Raw genomic sequence first — 14,704 nt, 5'->3', positions numbered from 1 at the left:
TTTTATTTCATATATTAGTACTTGCTTTGGCACTATATATATACTGTACTAAAATTGGAATGATACAGAGAAGATTAGCATGGCCCCTTGTGCAAGGATGATATGCAAAATCGTGAAGCCTTCCACATTTTTTGCGAGCCTGATTGGCCGAGTGATTAGCATATCTGCTCTCCAGCCAAAAGGCTGCTGGTTTGAATCCCGCCATGGGCATGGTTGTTTGTGATTGTGAAAATACTAGTGGTCATGGTGGTCAGTAGATGGCGTTGGCATAGATGATTCAGTTCACTGTAGTTGGTGGGTTGAGTGGCAGAGGTGGGGAGTTGTGGAGTTGGTGTGTGTCCTCTCTCGATATCCTTGATACTCCCCCAGTATCTAGGATATAATTATATCCTTTGATATTGAGGATTAAATTTTTCTTCATGATGGTGCATAAGTAAATGAGTTGAATACACATTGCATTCCATACCTCAGCTGTGAAGATATAACATTTGCCTATTAGTTGAGAAGACTTTGATTTGAATCCTGTCTAGATTGTGAGAACTTGTAAGCTGAAGGTAGAGCCTCCATAGCTCAGTCAGTTTAGACATATCCCTTTGGTCAGAAAGACCTGGGTTTGATTCTCATCTGTGACGTGAGGAACCTTTATGTGGTCTCTTTTGAATGAAAGGTGAGTTAGCCAGTCTCATACGGAGGTAGAGGGCTTTTTCACATGGAAATTTCGGTCCCTCCCCCAGAACAGGCAAACAGACCTCCATGAACACACACAGATTACAGTCAGGAATACTTAAGACCCAGCCATAGGGCTGATTCGTCAGCTGTGCGGGTCCCAAGCTGAGATAAAATTAAGGGGGGATTGAGATGGTGCCGTACCTCCCTGTGAAAGGGGCTCACGGCCATTGTATCATCATAAGAAATAATAAAAGCTGAGTTTGCCAGTCACACAGGTGACAACAGTTTGGCTCCTTGAAACTTGTTTCTCCCTTTCAAACCAGGCCCACTAGTTAAGAGTATGTATGCAGTTAACAGACTTAATACACTGGTCTCATAGCCTTAGCTGCTTCAGTTGTTATTCTGATCAGCCCTTATACTCATTCCATAATGGGATCTGGCTTTGCATTACTTGTGTGATTTCATTATTGACCCATGATTTCTTTTTCTGTGGTATTTCTTCAGGCTATAAACTGCCTTTTATCTCCACATATAATCTTTCTTCATTTACACTTCCACATACCTGTTACTTCCCAGATTGGAACTGCATAGTCACTCTTATCAATTGGCAACATCATGCATAATTCAATATGAAATAGCTGAAAATATTTTCTAAAATATAGTATATACCTTTAAACATTCCATTCATAATATTGTAATTATTTTATGACACAGTGAATAGAAAGTCCTAACTATTAGCATACTCTGTGTGCATACTGAAGGATCTTGTGTGTGTATAATGTAATATATATATATATATATATATATATATATATATATATATCAGTGGAGTGGAGGAAACATTTCAAAGGATATTGGTTCCCTTCCTACTAAAAAGATTGGTATATATATATATACCCCCCCCCCCTCCTCAAAAAATAAGACAGAAGGATTAACATCCATTTTGGCAATTTCATTACAGGGAACATTTGTTAATAATTGATAGCATGTTGGCAGATAAATATTAGTGTTATCTTGTCTTCATAGAATCGTAAATCTAATCGGAATCAAACTTGGCTGATCACTATACTTATTATACTTGACCTTGAATGCATGCAGTGTGTTGAGACATTCACAGCACGCTCTGACATAACATATTCCACTCATTTACTACTCCTCATGCTGAAAATTTGTGAAGATACTATCCAGAAGATAGCATCAAGTATTTTCTGGATTTTATTCTGGATATCATCAAGTATATTAACTTAGATACCAGTTAAGAGATGACGTCTTTCTTACAGATTCATTTCATTCATTTTCTCATAGATTTTCGTTTCTCGCATGCCTCGTTTGTATTCAGTTTTGTGCATGCACATGTTCTGTTGAATATCTGCTATTGGTTGTTGTTATTCCTTCACTTTCATATAAGCTTGCAAACTCACGAGTAACAGTTAACATCACTTCACTGTCCCACTTGAAAGCTACTAAAGAAGCTGTTTGTCCTCATTAATTTCCATTCACCTCTATTCTTGGAGCAGTCATCCGAATGCTGTTTTTCTCCCAAAGAACTACCACTCCCAGTTGTTCATGAAAGATCTGTTTACACACACACAATATCAAAGTGCAACAAATATGCTATATCATTTGTATGGCTTACATATGTAAAATTTTTTGAGGATGATACTAGATAATCCAGAGGGATAGATTTGAATAGGCTGGGGTAGTTAGCAGATTAAATTTTCATTGTTGCCATATGTCCAATTATGCATTTTGGCTAGAGGGGATGGAATGAGGTGTAGTACAATGGTAGAATTGCATCTCAGATCGTGGAAGAGGCAATGTATTTGGAAGTGGTAGCAGATAGGGAAACTCCCTGTCTGCGAGGGGAACTTGCGAAAAACAACTTTTTACACAAGTTGTGAATCTCACAAGTTTCCTGGTAAACTGCTGCAACAATGAGTACACTGATTAGGGATAAAAAAAAATCACAGCAACATTATACAAGGCATTGATTATGCCCAGCCTATTTTGCAAACATGAGTGTTAAGTGGTTTTTTTTGGGGGGGGGGGGGGGGGGGGGCTACCATCATGATCTCAAAGCTTGCTTGTAACCAAGCAGTTCAGGATTTTTCTTATGTCGTGAAATGATTTCAGGTATTGAAGGTGAAGAAGAGTGCCAGAAGGTCATCCAGGAAGTAGCATAAAAATCTTGTTAGATTTTTAAACCAAGATTTCTAGCTTATTCAGCTGTGGATGAAACCATGTAGCTACAGCACTAAAAGTTGTCAAATTCCCATTAGCAGCAGGGAAGAGTTGACATAAGTTTTTACTTTTAATATCTGAAATATTGCTTATCCTCTTCCTCCAATTCAACATCAGCTATCTTCCTCTTAGAATAGCATGAACACGTCTGTCACAATGAGGCTTGGCAAACTGTGGTCACCAATCACAGGATCAGATGAACAAAAACCACTTTTCTTCACATTAGATTTAAATATAAAGTTTTTTTATTTTTAGAATCTGCAGCTGCTTTTAAGAACCACTATAACCAAAATATAAACATGGATGTGCAAAACTCCCTAGAAATGTCAGTTTAAACTGTCAATTTAAACTTTCCCACACAACCAGTGTGCAAGTACCTGTAGAGGTAACTCCCAGGAATGGTATCTTTACTAGTTGTATATGCTATATTCCCTATGATATTGCTGTCAGAAATGAAATATCAGAAGCATCAATATTTAATTTCACACTATGTAAGATTGCATGGTATATCCACAGTATTATTGCCAGCCTAGCTGGCCGAGTGGTTAGCATATCCACTCTCCAACCAAAAGGCTGCAGGTTTGATCCTGCCGTGGGCATGGATGTTTGTGATTGTCTGTGGAAATACTAGTGGTGGTGGTCGGCGGTAGATGGCGTTGGTGGAGTTGATGTCAGTTGGTGGATTGAGTGGAGACAGAGCTGTAGAGCAGGTGCTCTCCCTCGATGAGTCTTTGGACTCCCTGGAGGTGTCTAATAATAATGATAATAATAATTATGTATTTGTATCTATTAATTTCACAAAGAAGCAAACCACAGGCTCTGTAGTGTGCTTCCTTGGGATAAATATAACAAAAATGAACTTGAAGTTATTATGAACTCAAAGCAGTTAACATATAATGAAATCATGTTTTGTTAGCATGTTTTATGTATATATTAAACATGTTATAAATATATATATATATTTATTATTATTATTATTACCTAAGACCCCATGGAGTCAGAATCTTCTAGGAGGTCCTTTTATCAAACACACAGCTCATCATACCGTGCTTTAAACACACTCAAATTCTCTGCAGACAACACTCTCAGACAAGGCATTCCAATCATTCACAACTCTGCATGAAAAAAAAATGCTTCTCACTCCCCTACTCACACTCTCCTTATACAGCTTCCAGGGATAACCTCTAGTTCTCTCCTTATCTCCCACTATTTTCTGTAGAACCTCTCCTGCATTGATCCTATAACAACCCCTTAATAACTTGTAGGCCTCTATCATATCTCCCCTCCTCCTTCTCCTGTCCACCAGACTCTGCAAGTTGCATCTTCTCAGTCTTTCCTCATACTCAGTATTCCAGAGGTTAGAAACTACTTTAGTCAGTCGCCTCTTTACCCTCTCCAACATCTCTTCATCCTTCTGAAAACCAGGTGACCAAATCTGGGAACAATAATCCATGTGTGGCCTAATCAAAGCCTTATACAATGGAACAAAGAATCTCCCTACTTCTACAAGTCAGTGTCCTCTGCTTCATTCCCAGAAGCCTTTTGTGTTGTCTTCACAATTTTGGCTATGTGTCCCCCTAAGTTTTAGATCCTTATCCACTATCACCCCCAGTTCTCTTATTTCCTCCACCTCAGACAATATATTCTCACCAAGCATAAATTCTGCATCCCGTTTTTGTTTTCCAAATTTTAAAACCTTACATTTCGCAACATTGAACTCGCATTCCCGTGCCCAATCACTCAATTTATTCAAGTCTTCTTGTAAGGTCACAACATCTTCTCTATCTTCATCCCAACTTTGCATCATCTGCAAACAACTGAATATCTCCATCCAAATCTTCACCAATGTCATTAATGTACAAGTTAAACAGCAATGACCCTAAAACATACCCCTGAGGCACATCACTACTAACTTTCCTTTTCCTGAATATTGCTTCCCCATACATAACTTGATGATACCTATCAGATAGCCAGTCTCCAAGCCAATGCACCAATCTAATATCCAACCCCATACACTCCACTTTGACTATCAACTTATCATGCGGTAATCTATCAAAAGCCTTTGCAAAATCTAAGTATATTACTGTATATCCTTCTGCTCTGTCCATGGAAGCAGTCACCATCAAAGATAATGCTATTGTTGTCAACCCAATTCTGGATCCTAGTTCTCACAAGCTTCTCCAACAACTTAACCACACCTGACACAGAGATAGGCCTATAGTTTGATGCTTGAGTTCGATCACCTCGTTTATGAAGTGGCACAATCTTGCCCTCCTTCAACTCCTTAGGAACTTGACCGAGTGCAAGACTCGTATTAAAAAAATATGTCAAGGCTGGGGTCAACTCCCTTACACATTCCTTCAGAATACCTGGTGATATATTATCAAGTCCCACAGCCTTATTTACACCTAGTTTGCTCAACTCCCCATAGACCTCTTGCTCACTTACAGTCAGTCTCTCTTCCCCCATCATCAACTGCTCTCAATCCCTCCATGAAGTCACATTCACAAGATTGAAAGACCTTTATGAACTGTCCATTAAGTATCTCCACCACACCTTCTGCAACAGCTGTCTTTATACCATTTTCTCCAATCAATGTCATCCTTCCATAATCATTCCTTCTTTTGCTGGCTACATATCGAAAGAACTTCTTAGGATTCTTTTTGGCTTCATTAGCTAACTGCTGTTCATACCTCTCTTTAGCTACCCTCACCAACCTTTGTAGTCCTCGTGGAATTGGTTATTTCCACTTCTCTTATGCTGCCTCCATAATGCCCTTTTTCTCTGTATCGCGTGCTTAATCTCTTTATTCATCCATTTCATACCTAACTTATTTAACCTTCTCACCCTTGGAATACATTTAGACATTGCATCTACTAGATAGTTCTTGAAAATCCCCCAAGATGCATTGATCTCTTTTCCAGCTGACTCCTCATTCCATATTACACCTGCAAGCTGTCTCCTAAGATCTTCATAATCACCCCCTTGTAGTTCCACATATACCCTTTTCTCACAGGGGTCCTCACACTGCTGGCAACCACCTAGGTAATCACTTCGTGGTCACTTTCACCAATTGGTGGGTGATTTGACACTTCATTTATAATTACATCCTCTGATGAGATGACCAAATCCAAGCCCCTCAATCCTAGTATGCCCTCTGTTACGTACTGTCTGAGGGAGTTATCCCTCAAAAACTCAAGAAACCGACTTCACCGACCAATCAGGGTGGCGTTTTTCTGTCAAACATCCTGAGGTCGGCGAGTACGCGACTGACACGTGACGATGTCTCAATACGGGAATTGACCCTGAGCGATAGTCTATTGTTTTTCTTTTGCTAGCCTCTAAATTAATCCCCCTTCCAAATTTTTAAGAATTTACTTAATATTTTAATCTCTAGTCTCTCACATACAATTTCTTATGACTAATCCTTTCTGTCTTACTTAGCTAATTTTTTTTTTATATCACAACACTAATATATTCCTTCTTTTATTAGTTAGTTCAACAAACACTTTTTTTTTATATATATTTTACTTGGATGCAAGAATATTTTTCTTTCTTTTAAATAATTCATCTATTAGCTTTTATACAGGGGTTTTATTTTATTTTCTCTTCATGTTACACTATGATAACTGAAAATTCCACATAGTGAAGGTATCAGGGTGTAACAATGATATGTTTTGTAAGGATAGAAGGGGTAAAAAGGGAGGGGGAGTGCTATTGATGATAGAGAAAGAGTTATGTCCATACAAGGTAGAGATGCAAGAGGGAAATAGGGCCAGTGGTTTTGAGGCAGTATGGTGTGAGATAGAGGTGAATAGAATCAAATACTTGGTGGGATGTTGTTATAGACCTGGTAATGTGGATGGTGGTGATAGTGAAATGTATAGTCAAATAAGCCAAGCAAATAAGAAAAGGGTGATCATTATGGGTGATTTTAATTATGGCAATATAGACTGGAATGAAGAAATAGCAACTGGAAGTAAAGAAAATGAGTTTCTTGAGTTTTTGAGGGATAACTACCTCAGACAGTATGTAACAGAGGGCACACGAAGATTAAGGGTCTTGGATTTGGTCATCTCATCAGAGGATGTAATTATAAATGAGGTGTCAAATCATCCACCAATTGGTGAAAGTGACCATGAGGTGATTACCTAGGTGGTTGCCAGCAGTGCAAGGACCCCTGTGAAAAAAGGGTATATGTGGAACTACAAGGGGGGGTGATTATGAAGAGCTCAGGAGACAGCTTGCGGGTGTACCATGGAATGAGGAGTAAGCTGGAAAAGAGATCATGCAGCTTGGGGGGGGGGGGATTTTCAAAAACTATTTAGTAGAAGCAATGTCTAAATGTATTCCAAGGGTGAAAAGGTTAAATAAGGTAGGTGTGAGATGGATGAATAAAGAGATTAAGCATGTGATACAGAGAAAAAGGGCATTGTGGAGGTAGCATAAGAGAAGACCAATTTCATGAGGTCTACAAAGACCAGGCAAGGAGGGTGACTTGGTTGGTGAGAGTAGCTAAAGAGAGGTATGAACAGCAGTTAGCTAATGAAGCCAAAAAGAATCCTAGGGAGTTCTTTCGATATGTAGCCAGCAAAAGAAAGAATGATTATGGAAGGATGATATTGATTGGAGAAAATGGTATAAAGACAGTTGTTGCAGAATGTGTGGTGGAGATACTTAATGAGCAGTTCATAAAGATCTTTCAATCTTGTGAATGTGACTTCATGGAGAGATTGAGAGCAGTTGATGATGGGGAGGAGAGACTGACTGTAAGTGAGCAAGAGGTGTTTGGGGAGTTGAGTAAACTAGATGTAAATAAGGCTGTGGGACTTGATAATATATCACCACGTATTCTGAAGGAATATGCCAGAGAGTTGACACCTGCCTTGACATATTTTTTTAATAAGATTGTGCCACTTCATAAAGGAGGTGATTGAACTCAAGCCTCAAACCATTGGCCTATCTCTGTGTCAGGTGTTGTGGTTAAGTTGTTGGAGAAGCTTGTGAGAACTAGGATCCAGAGTTGAGTTGATAACAATGGTATAATCTTTGATGGACAGCATGGATTTGCTAAAGGGAGGTCATGTTTTAGTAATCTACTTACTTATTACAATAAAGTGACTGCTTCCTTGGACAGAGGAGAAGGATACACAGTAATATACTTGGATTTCGGAAAGGCTTTTGATAGAGTACCTCATGATAAGTTGACAGTCAAACTAGAGCAGATGGGGTTGGATATTAGATTAGTGGATTGGATTGGAGACTGGCTATCTGATAGTTATCAACAAGTTGTGTATGGGGATGCGATATCCAGGAAAAAGAAAGTCACTAGTGGAGTGCCTGAGGAGTCTGTTTTAGGGCCATTACTATTTAACTTGTGTATTAATGATATTGGCAAAGATTTGGATGGAGATATTCAGTTGTTTGCAGATGATGCAAAGTTGGGATGAAGCATAAAGAGTAGTGAAGATGTTGTGGCCTTGCAAGAAGACTTGAATAAATTGAGTGATTGGGCAAGCAAATGGGGATCTGAGTTCAATGTTGCAAAATGTAAGGTTTTAAAATTTGGAAAACAAAGATAGGATGCAGAATTTATGTTTGGTGAGAATATATTGTTGGAGGTAGAGGAAATAAGAGATCTGGGGGTGATAGTGGATAAGGATCTAAAATTTAGGAGACACATTGCTAAAATTGTGAAGACAACACAAAGACTTCTGGGAATGATGCGGAGGACACTGACGTGTAGAAGTAGGGAAATTCTTGTTCCATTGTATAAGGCTTTGATTAGGCCACACATGGACTATTGTGCCCAGATTTGGTCACAATGAGGAAAGATTGAGAAGATGTAATTTGCAGAGTCTGTTGGGGAGAAGGAAGAGGGGGAGATATGATAGAGACCTACAAGTTGGTAAGGGGTTGTTATAAGATCAGTGGTGGAGAAGTTCTACAGAGAATAGTTAAAAAAAACCTGCCTCTCACTCCCCTACTCACACCCTCTTTATACAGTTTAAAGAGGATGTGAGTAGGGGAGTGAGAGGTAGGTTTTTTTCGTGCAGAGTTGTGAATGATTGGAATGCCTTGCCTGAGAGTGTGGTGTCTGCAAGGAGTTTGAGTGTGTTTAAGACACGGTATGATGAGATGTGTGTGTGATGAAAGGACCTTCCAGATGAGTCTTTGACTCCATGAGGTCTTGGGAAATAATAATAATAAAAATAATAATTTATTCATGTGATCTCGATTCATTACTTGGACCTCGTGCTTCTTTCTCCTCTCTGCCTTGTTGATCTCGATGTTTCTGCATGTTTTTGATTTCGTTCATTGTCCTGTGCATTATAACAATGAAGCTTGCTATTTCTTTATTTAAATATATTTTGTTTCTCCTCTACTTCCACAACCACACTTTCAACATGAATTTTCACATTAACATTTTCTGGTCTACTGTTGATACTGTCTATTTCAATAACATGCTTCATTATCTCCATCCATCTGACACTCACTCTTAAAACACTTACTACTTACTTGTTCACCAATTTCACTCTCCTTCCATAATTTCTTTAGCTTTTACATCTCTTTCTCTCTCTCTCTCACACACACACATATGCAATGAACAAAATCATGTAAATCCAGTTCATTCAACAATGATGTCTTCTGCCATTGTTCTACCACACATTGGTGCATACCAATAATATTGAATTTAAACAAAAATACATGGTTTACTTAAAACTAAATAACTCATTCTATCACATACCCATGTGAAACAAAAAACTACAGTGAATTGACATATTCTTTCAGCACTGCTTCTTATTGGTATCTATCTTGTACAAACAATGTGGATTATTTGTTGGCCTGGTTGTCTGAGTGGTTGGCGTATTCGCTCTCCAGCCTCTGGGCTGCGGGTTCGAATCCTTCCGTGGGCATCGATGTTTGTGATTATCTGTGAAAATACTAGTGATGGTGGTTGGCAGTAGATGTTGTTGGTGTAGATGAGGAATGGTGTTGGTGGAGACAGAGAATGGTTGAGTAGGTGCCCTCCCTCAATGAGTCGGACTCCCTGGAGGTGTTACATAATAATAATAATAATATGCACTGCGACACTGCAGTACCCTCAAGGAAAAAATGAAAAAATTAAATTTTGTTTGTGTTTATAAATAATAACAATGCTTACGACATTACATAAATGCAATACAACATGTTAAAGGTTACAGCTTATATTTCGACATTGATTGAATAGTTAATAACTGGAATTGTTCGATTAACGCTTTAGATTGTGAAACAAATGCACTGCGATCTAACACATTGTCCATATTATCACATTCAACCAATTGCAGTCAGACTTGCCAATATTTGTTTGCGCTTCTCATTGCACGTAACTTCTGACACTGCTCTTTGGGCAGTGTATAGTATGCTTGCGCAAGTTATTTCTGTGAGATACGAAAGGGTGAACTATTTTTTGCAATCTTATTTTATTTTGTTAAAATAACATATAATTATTTATTATAGATACAAGGCTGAATTATGATGAGTGTCACTTTGAAAATATGAAAATAATTATATTTTTTCAATTATGGTTACACAAAACAAATACAATGTGATCTAATGCAGTGTGAGAATGATCGCGCCAATTGCAGGTCGACTCGCCGATATTCATTTACGCTTGACACTGCTCTTTGGGCAGTGTATTGTATGATTGCGCTCGTTATTTCTGTGAGATACGAAACTTTCATTATTGATGTTTGTTCGTGGTGAAGGTGAAATATTTTTAATAAAGCAATTTTTTAATAAGTAAATTTATTTATTAATAAATTGGTTACTGATTAGGAAAAAAAGAATTTTTTTTTTGTTTTATTTGTATATGCAACACCCCCACTTAAAATTTTAACCGGCTGCCACTGATATGAAGCTTATATTTTTGATATATTTTATCTATGTGGCCTTTTTTGGCTGGTTAAACATTAATTTAGGTTTTGAAATTGATTTATGATAGGAATGTGGAATGTTAGTTATACCAAAACTGCCAACTCAACAGGATTTGATCAATATGAATGATCCATCAGATGACATAAGACGTGAGATAAGATGATTAGAATCTGGAGACCTGAAACTTTTGGCTAGTGTTTCAGAAAGACAGGGGGGGTTGAGTAGGTTCTAATCCAAAAGAATATCAACTTTATCATAGACTATACCTGTGAATTGTATAAAAAAAAAAAAAAAAAAACACTGCTAATTACAGTAACAGCTCAGTTAGCCAACTTTCAAATAACCCTCAGTTAAGTGGGTTATTTGGATTCCTTAAATAGGTTAGTATATCATCTGACTTCTGGTACAGCACCATATAACAATACCTTCTATTAATCATTCCATACCTTTAGTTAGCTGAGCAACAAATTGATTTCCTAATGCACTCAGATAATTGAGGAATCGCTGTTTATCCATAATATGTGTACATGCATCAACGGCTTTATACAGTATTCAAGAAGTGGGGCTATTTTATGATCAGATCAATAAAATCATTTATGAAATAACCAAGAAGGATTTTTTGAGTGGTGTAAGAGGGACTTAGGTGCAGAAATTTGGAACAGACATAGGAAAAATTTTCTCTTTTGTAATGCTTTTTTGAACCCAGGGAAACTAATGACAAAGATGGACTTGGATCTATCAAAATGGAAGAGCCCAAGATCTCATTAATTGGATGATATAAAATTGGATGTTATAAAATCATATATTAAATTAACATGCTATGCATGTTAGTTTAGTATATGCTTCTGTAAGAAAGGGTGTTTTTTCACTTCTTCTAATTTGTTTCACTTTTTAACAAACTTGAAATAATTAAGAAATTATATAGGGTGTAAGTAAGTGTACTAATGAACAAATGTAACATTGAATTATCACCAGTGATATTAAAAAACTGGATTAAACTGACCAGAGAGCTCTTAATCAGAGCCACAGAAGGCAAATAAATTTGCAAAGGTGGTTGCTGAACTCTGTTAAGAAATAGCACTTAAAGAAGATATTAAACATTAAAAGAGAGCTTTAGTATTACATCTTTCTGATCCAAACCATACAATTGCTAGTAAAAAAAAAACTTTTGTTTTTAATTGTGGTTTTAATTTGTTTTAATAAGTTTTTAATTGTTTTAATTTGCAATTGTTTAAATTTGCAAATTTAAACAATTGCAAATTGTTTTAATTAAAACAATTTGCAATTGTTTTAATTAAAACAATTGCAAAGTTGTGGCTATGTTAGGACCATAATTGTAGCCATATCAAAATATTTTAAAAATGGAAATAGATTGAATGTACATTTTATAATGCATTGATATATTATTATTATTATTACGGGTATCTCCATGGAATCAGTAGACTTATCGCGGGAGACCCAAACTAGCAAAACAATATCTGTCATATCTTTTCTTGAATTCATTTACAGATGAAGAGCTCACAACTAAGTCAGGCAATGAATTACACTCGTTCACCACTCTCCAGGCAAAAAACCTTGTTCTCACATCCTTGTTAACCACACTCTTCTTTAATTTCCAGGGATGATCTCTTGTTCTTCCATCACTATCACACAGCTGAAACATTTCCCCTGCATCAATCCTATAAAAACCTTTCAGTAATTTAAATGTTTCTATCATATCCCCTCTTCTCTGCCTATCAACCAACCTCTGCAATCCACAAGCTCTCAATCTATCAATGTAGGGAGCATTTTTTACATCACTCACCAACTTAGTCACTCTTCTCTGAACCCTCTCCACAGCCTCCTCATCTCCAAGAAATCCAGGTGACCAGACCTGAGCACAGTAATCCAAATGTGGAGGTATCAACACTTTATAAAGGGGAATAATAACCTCTTTATCTCTGGATGTCAGTGTGTTCCTCAACAACCAAGTAATCCTATTTGCAATCTTGGACACCTTAGCAATGTGTCCCCTGAACTTCATCCAGCTATCTACCAACACCCCTAAGTCCCTAGCCTCATCAATCTCTTGGAGTACTGTTCCATCAATGTACACAGCTGGTAATCTTTTAATCCCAAAATGCATAACTTTACACTTTTCCACATTGAACTGACATCCATTACCTTTTGCCCATTCTACCAGCTTATTTAAATCATCCTGCCAACTTTCAACATCAGCTCGATTTTTTATTGCACTACCCAATTTTGCATCATCAGCAAACAACTGAATATCTCCCTTTAAGCCATTTCCTATATCATTAATATACAAATTAAACAACAATGGCCCAAGCACAGAGCCCTTAGGCACACCACTGGTCACCTGCCTCATCCTGGACTCAGCTCCTCCATACGCCACCTTCTGGTATCTCTCCCTGAGTCATTCTCCTATCCATATCACCAATTTAGTATCCATTCCCATCTGTTCCAATTTGCGTAACAGTGTTCCATGGAGTATCCTGTCAAAAGCCTTAGTAAAATCCAGAGGTACCACTGTGTAGCGAGTTCCTTTGTCTAACTCAGGTGTCATTCTATTATGAAATGTTAATAGATTGCTAAGGCAGGATCTACCTTTAACAAAACCATGTTGCCCTCTATAGAGTATCATATCCTGATCCACCCATTCTTGAATTTTGTCTTTAACCAACTTTTCCAATACTTTTAACACTACTCCTGAGATGGTGATTGGTCTGTAATTAACTACTGCAGTTTTAGAGCCACCCTTATGCAAAGGAACCACTTTGCCTAACTTCCACTCCCTAGGGACCATACCAGAGTTCAAACTTAAGTTAAATATCCAAGTAAGAGGGGTTGACAATTCCTTTGTATTCACGCAACACCCTTGCTGATATTCCATCTAAACCTACAGCCGTGTTTTCATTTAAATTTTGCCATATATTAAATACTTCTGATTTCTTAGCTTCAATTCTCACATTAGTTATTGCTACAGGTACAGAGATATCCTCACTTGGGTGATAGACTTTTGAAAAGTGATCACTCATTAACTCGACTATTACATCTGATTTTGTCACCTCAATACCATCACCACCCACTAAAGTTATCCTTCCGAAGTCATTCTTCCTTTTACTTGCCACATAGCGGAAGAATTCTTTGGGATTACCCTTGATCTCATTGGCTAAGGTCTTCTCATAATCTGATTTAGCTTTCCTTACTATGCTGGTAACCTTCCTAGCTTGAGCCTTGTACTGCTCATGGGTGTACTGATCGCATTTGTCCTTGTACATTCTCCATAACATTTTATTTTTTTGAAGATCAAGCTTGATACTACTGCTCATCCGTCTAACGCCTACCTTGTTTGTCTTCCTGATGATTGTGTCCCCACAATATCAGATTGTGGGGACACATGATTGTGTCCTGCCTGCTGCTGACATACGTTTCTTTTTGGACGCATCTTTACACGTTGAAGTAGTGAAACAAATGGCAGCGAAAACACAATTTATACAACACAGTTCCAAACAGTAATACCACTGAAGGACACTTGTATCTAACCGATGCACACTGCAGTACAATTTGAGACAAAAAGCCACACTAAGCCAAGGCCACAAAGCCACATGAAGCCAAGGATTTGGAGGTGTTAGTGGATAGGGAGTTGAAGTTTAGAGGACATATTGTGTTAAAGCAGCTCATTGCATTACTTAGTTACTGAAGAATATCTTGACGAGCAGAGACAAGCAGGTTATTGTACCTCTTTATAGAAACTGTAAGACCCCTATATAGGAAGGGATCTGAAAGGAACTACTCAGTTGTTTGCTGACGATACAAAATTTTGTAGAGCAGTAGTTAATAAAGACTAAGTTAAAATTTTGCAGGATGATTTGGA

At 37.7% G+C, this 14,704-nt stretch overlaps 1 protein-coding gene and 1 pseudogene across 1 annotated transcript in view; both read left to right on the top strand.

Moving 5' to 3' along the window:
* The window catches only part of ND-18 (NADH:ubiquinone oxidoreductase subunit 18), a 92,917-nt gene that overhangs the window by 1,154 nt on the left and 77,059 nt on the right, over positions 1-14,704 (top strand). The gene's annotated exons all lie outside the window — the stretch shown is intronic.
* On the top strand, positions 34-132 carry LOC150099682 (U6 spliceosomal RNA; annotated as a pseudogene).

This window comes from Typopeltis vanoorti, chromosome 14, assembly GCF_054136105.1.
Source record: "Typopeltis vanoorti isolate ZY-2024b chromosome 14, IOZ_Tvanoo_1.0, whole genome shotgun sequence".
NCBI classification, from domain to species: Eukaryota; Metazoa; Arthropoda; class Arachnida; order Uropygi; family Thelyphonidae; genus Typopeltis; species Typopeltis vanoorti.
This window is presented reverse-complemented; position numbering and strand designations above follow the sequence as displayed.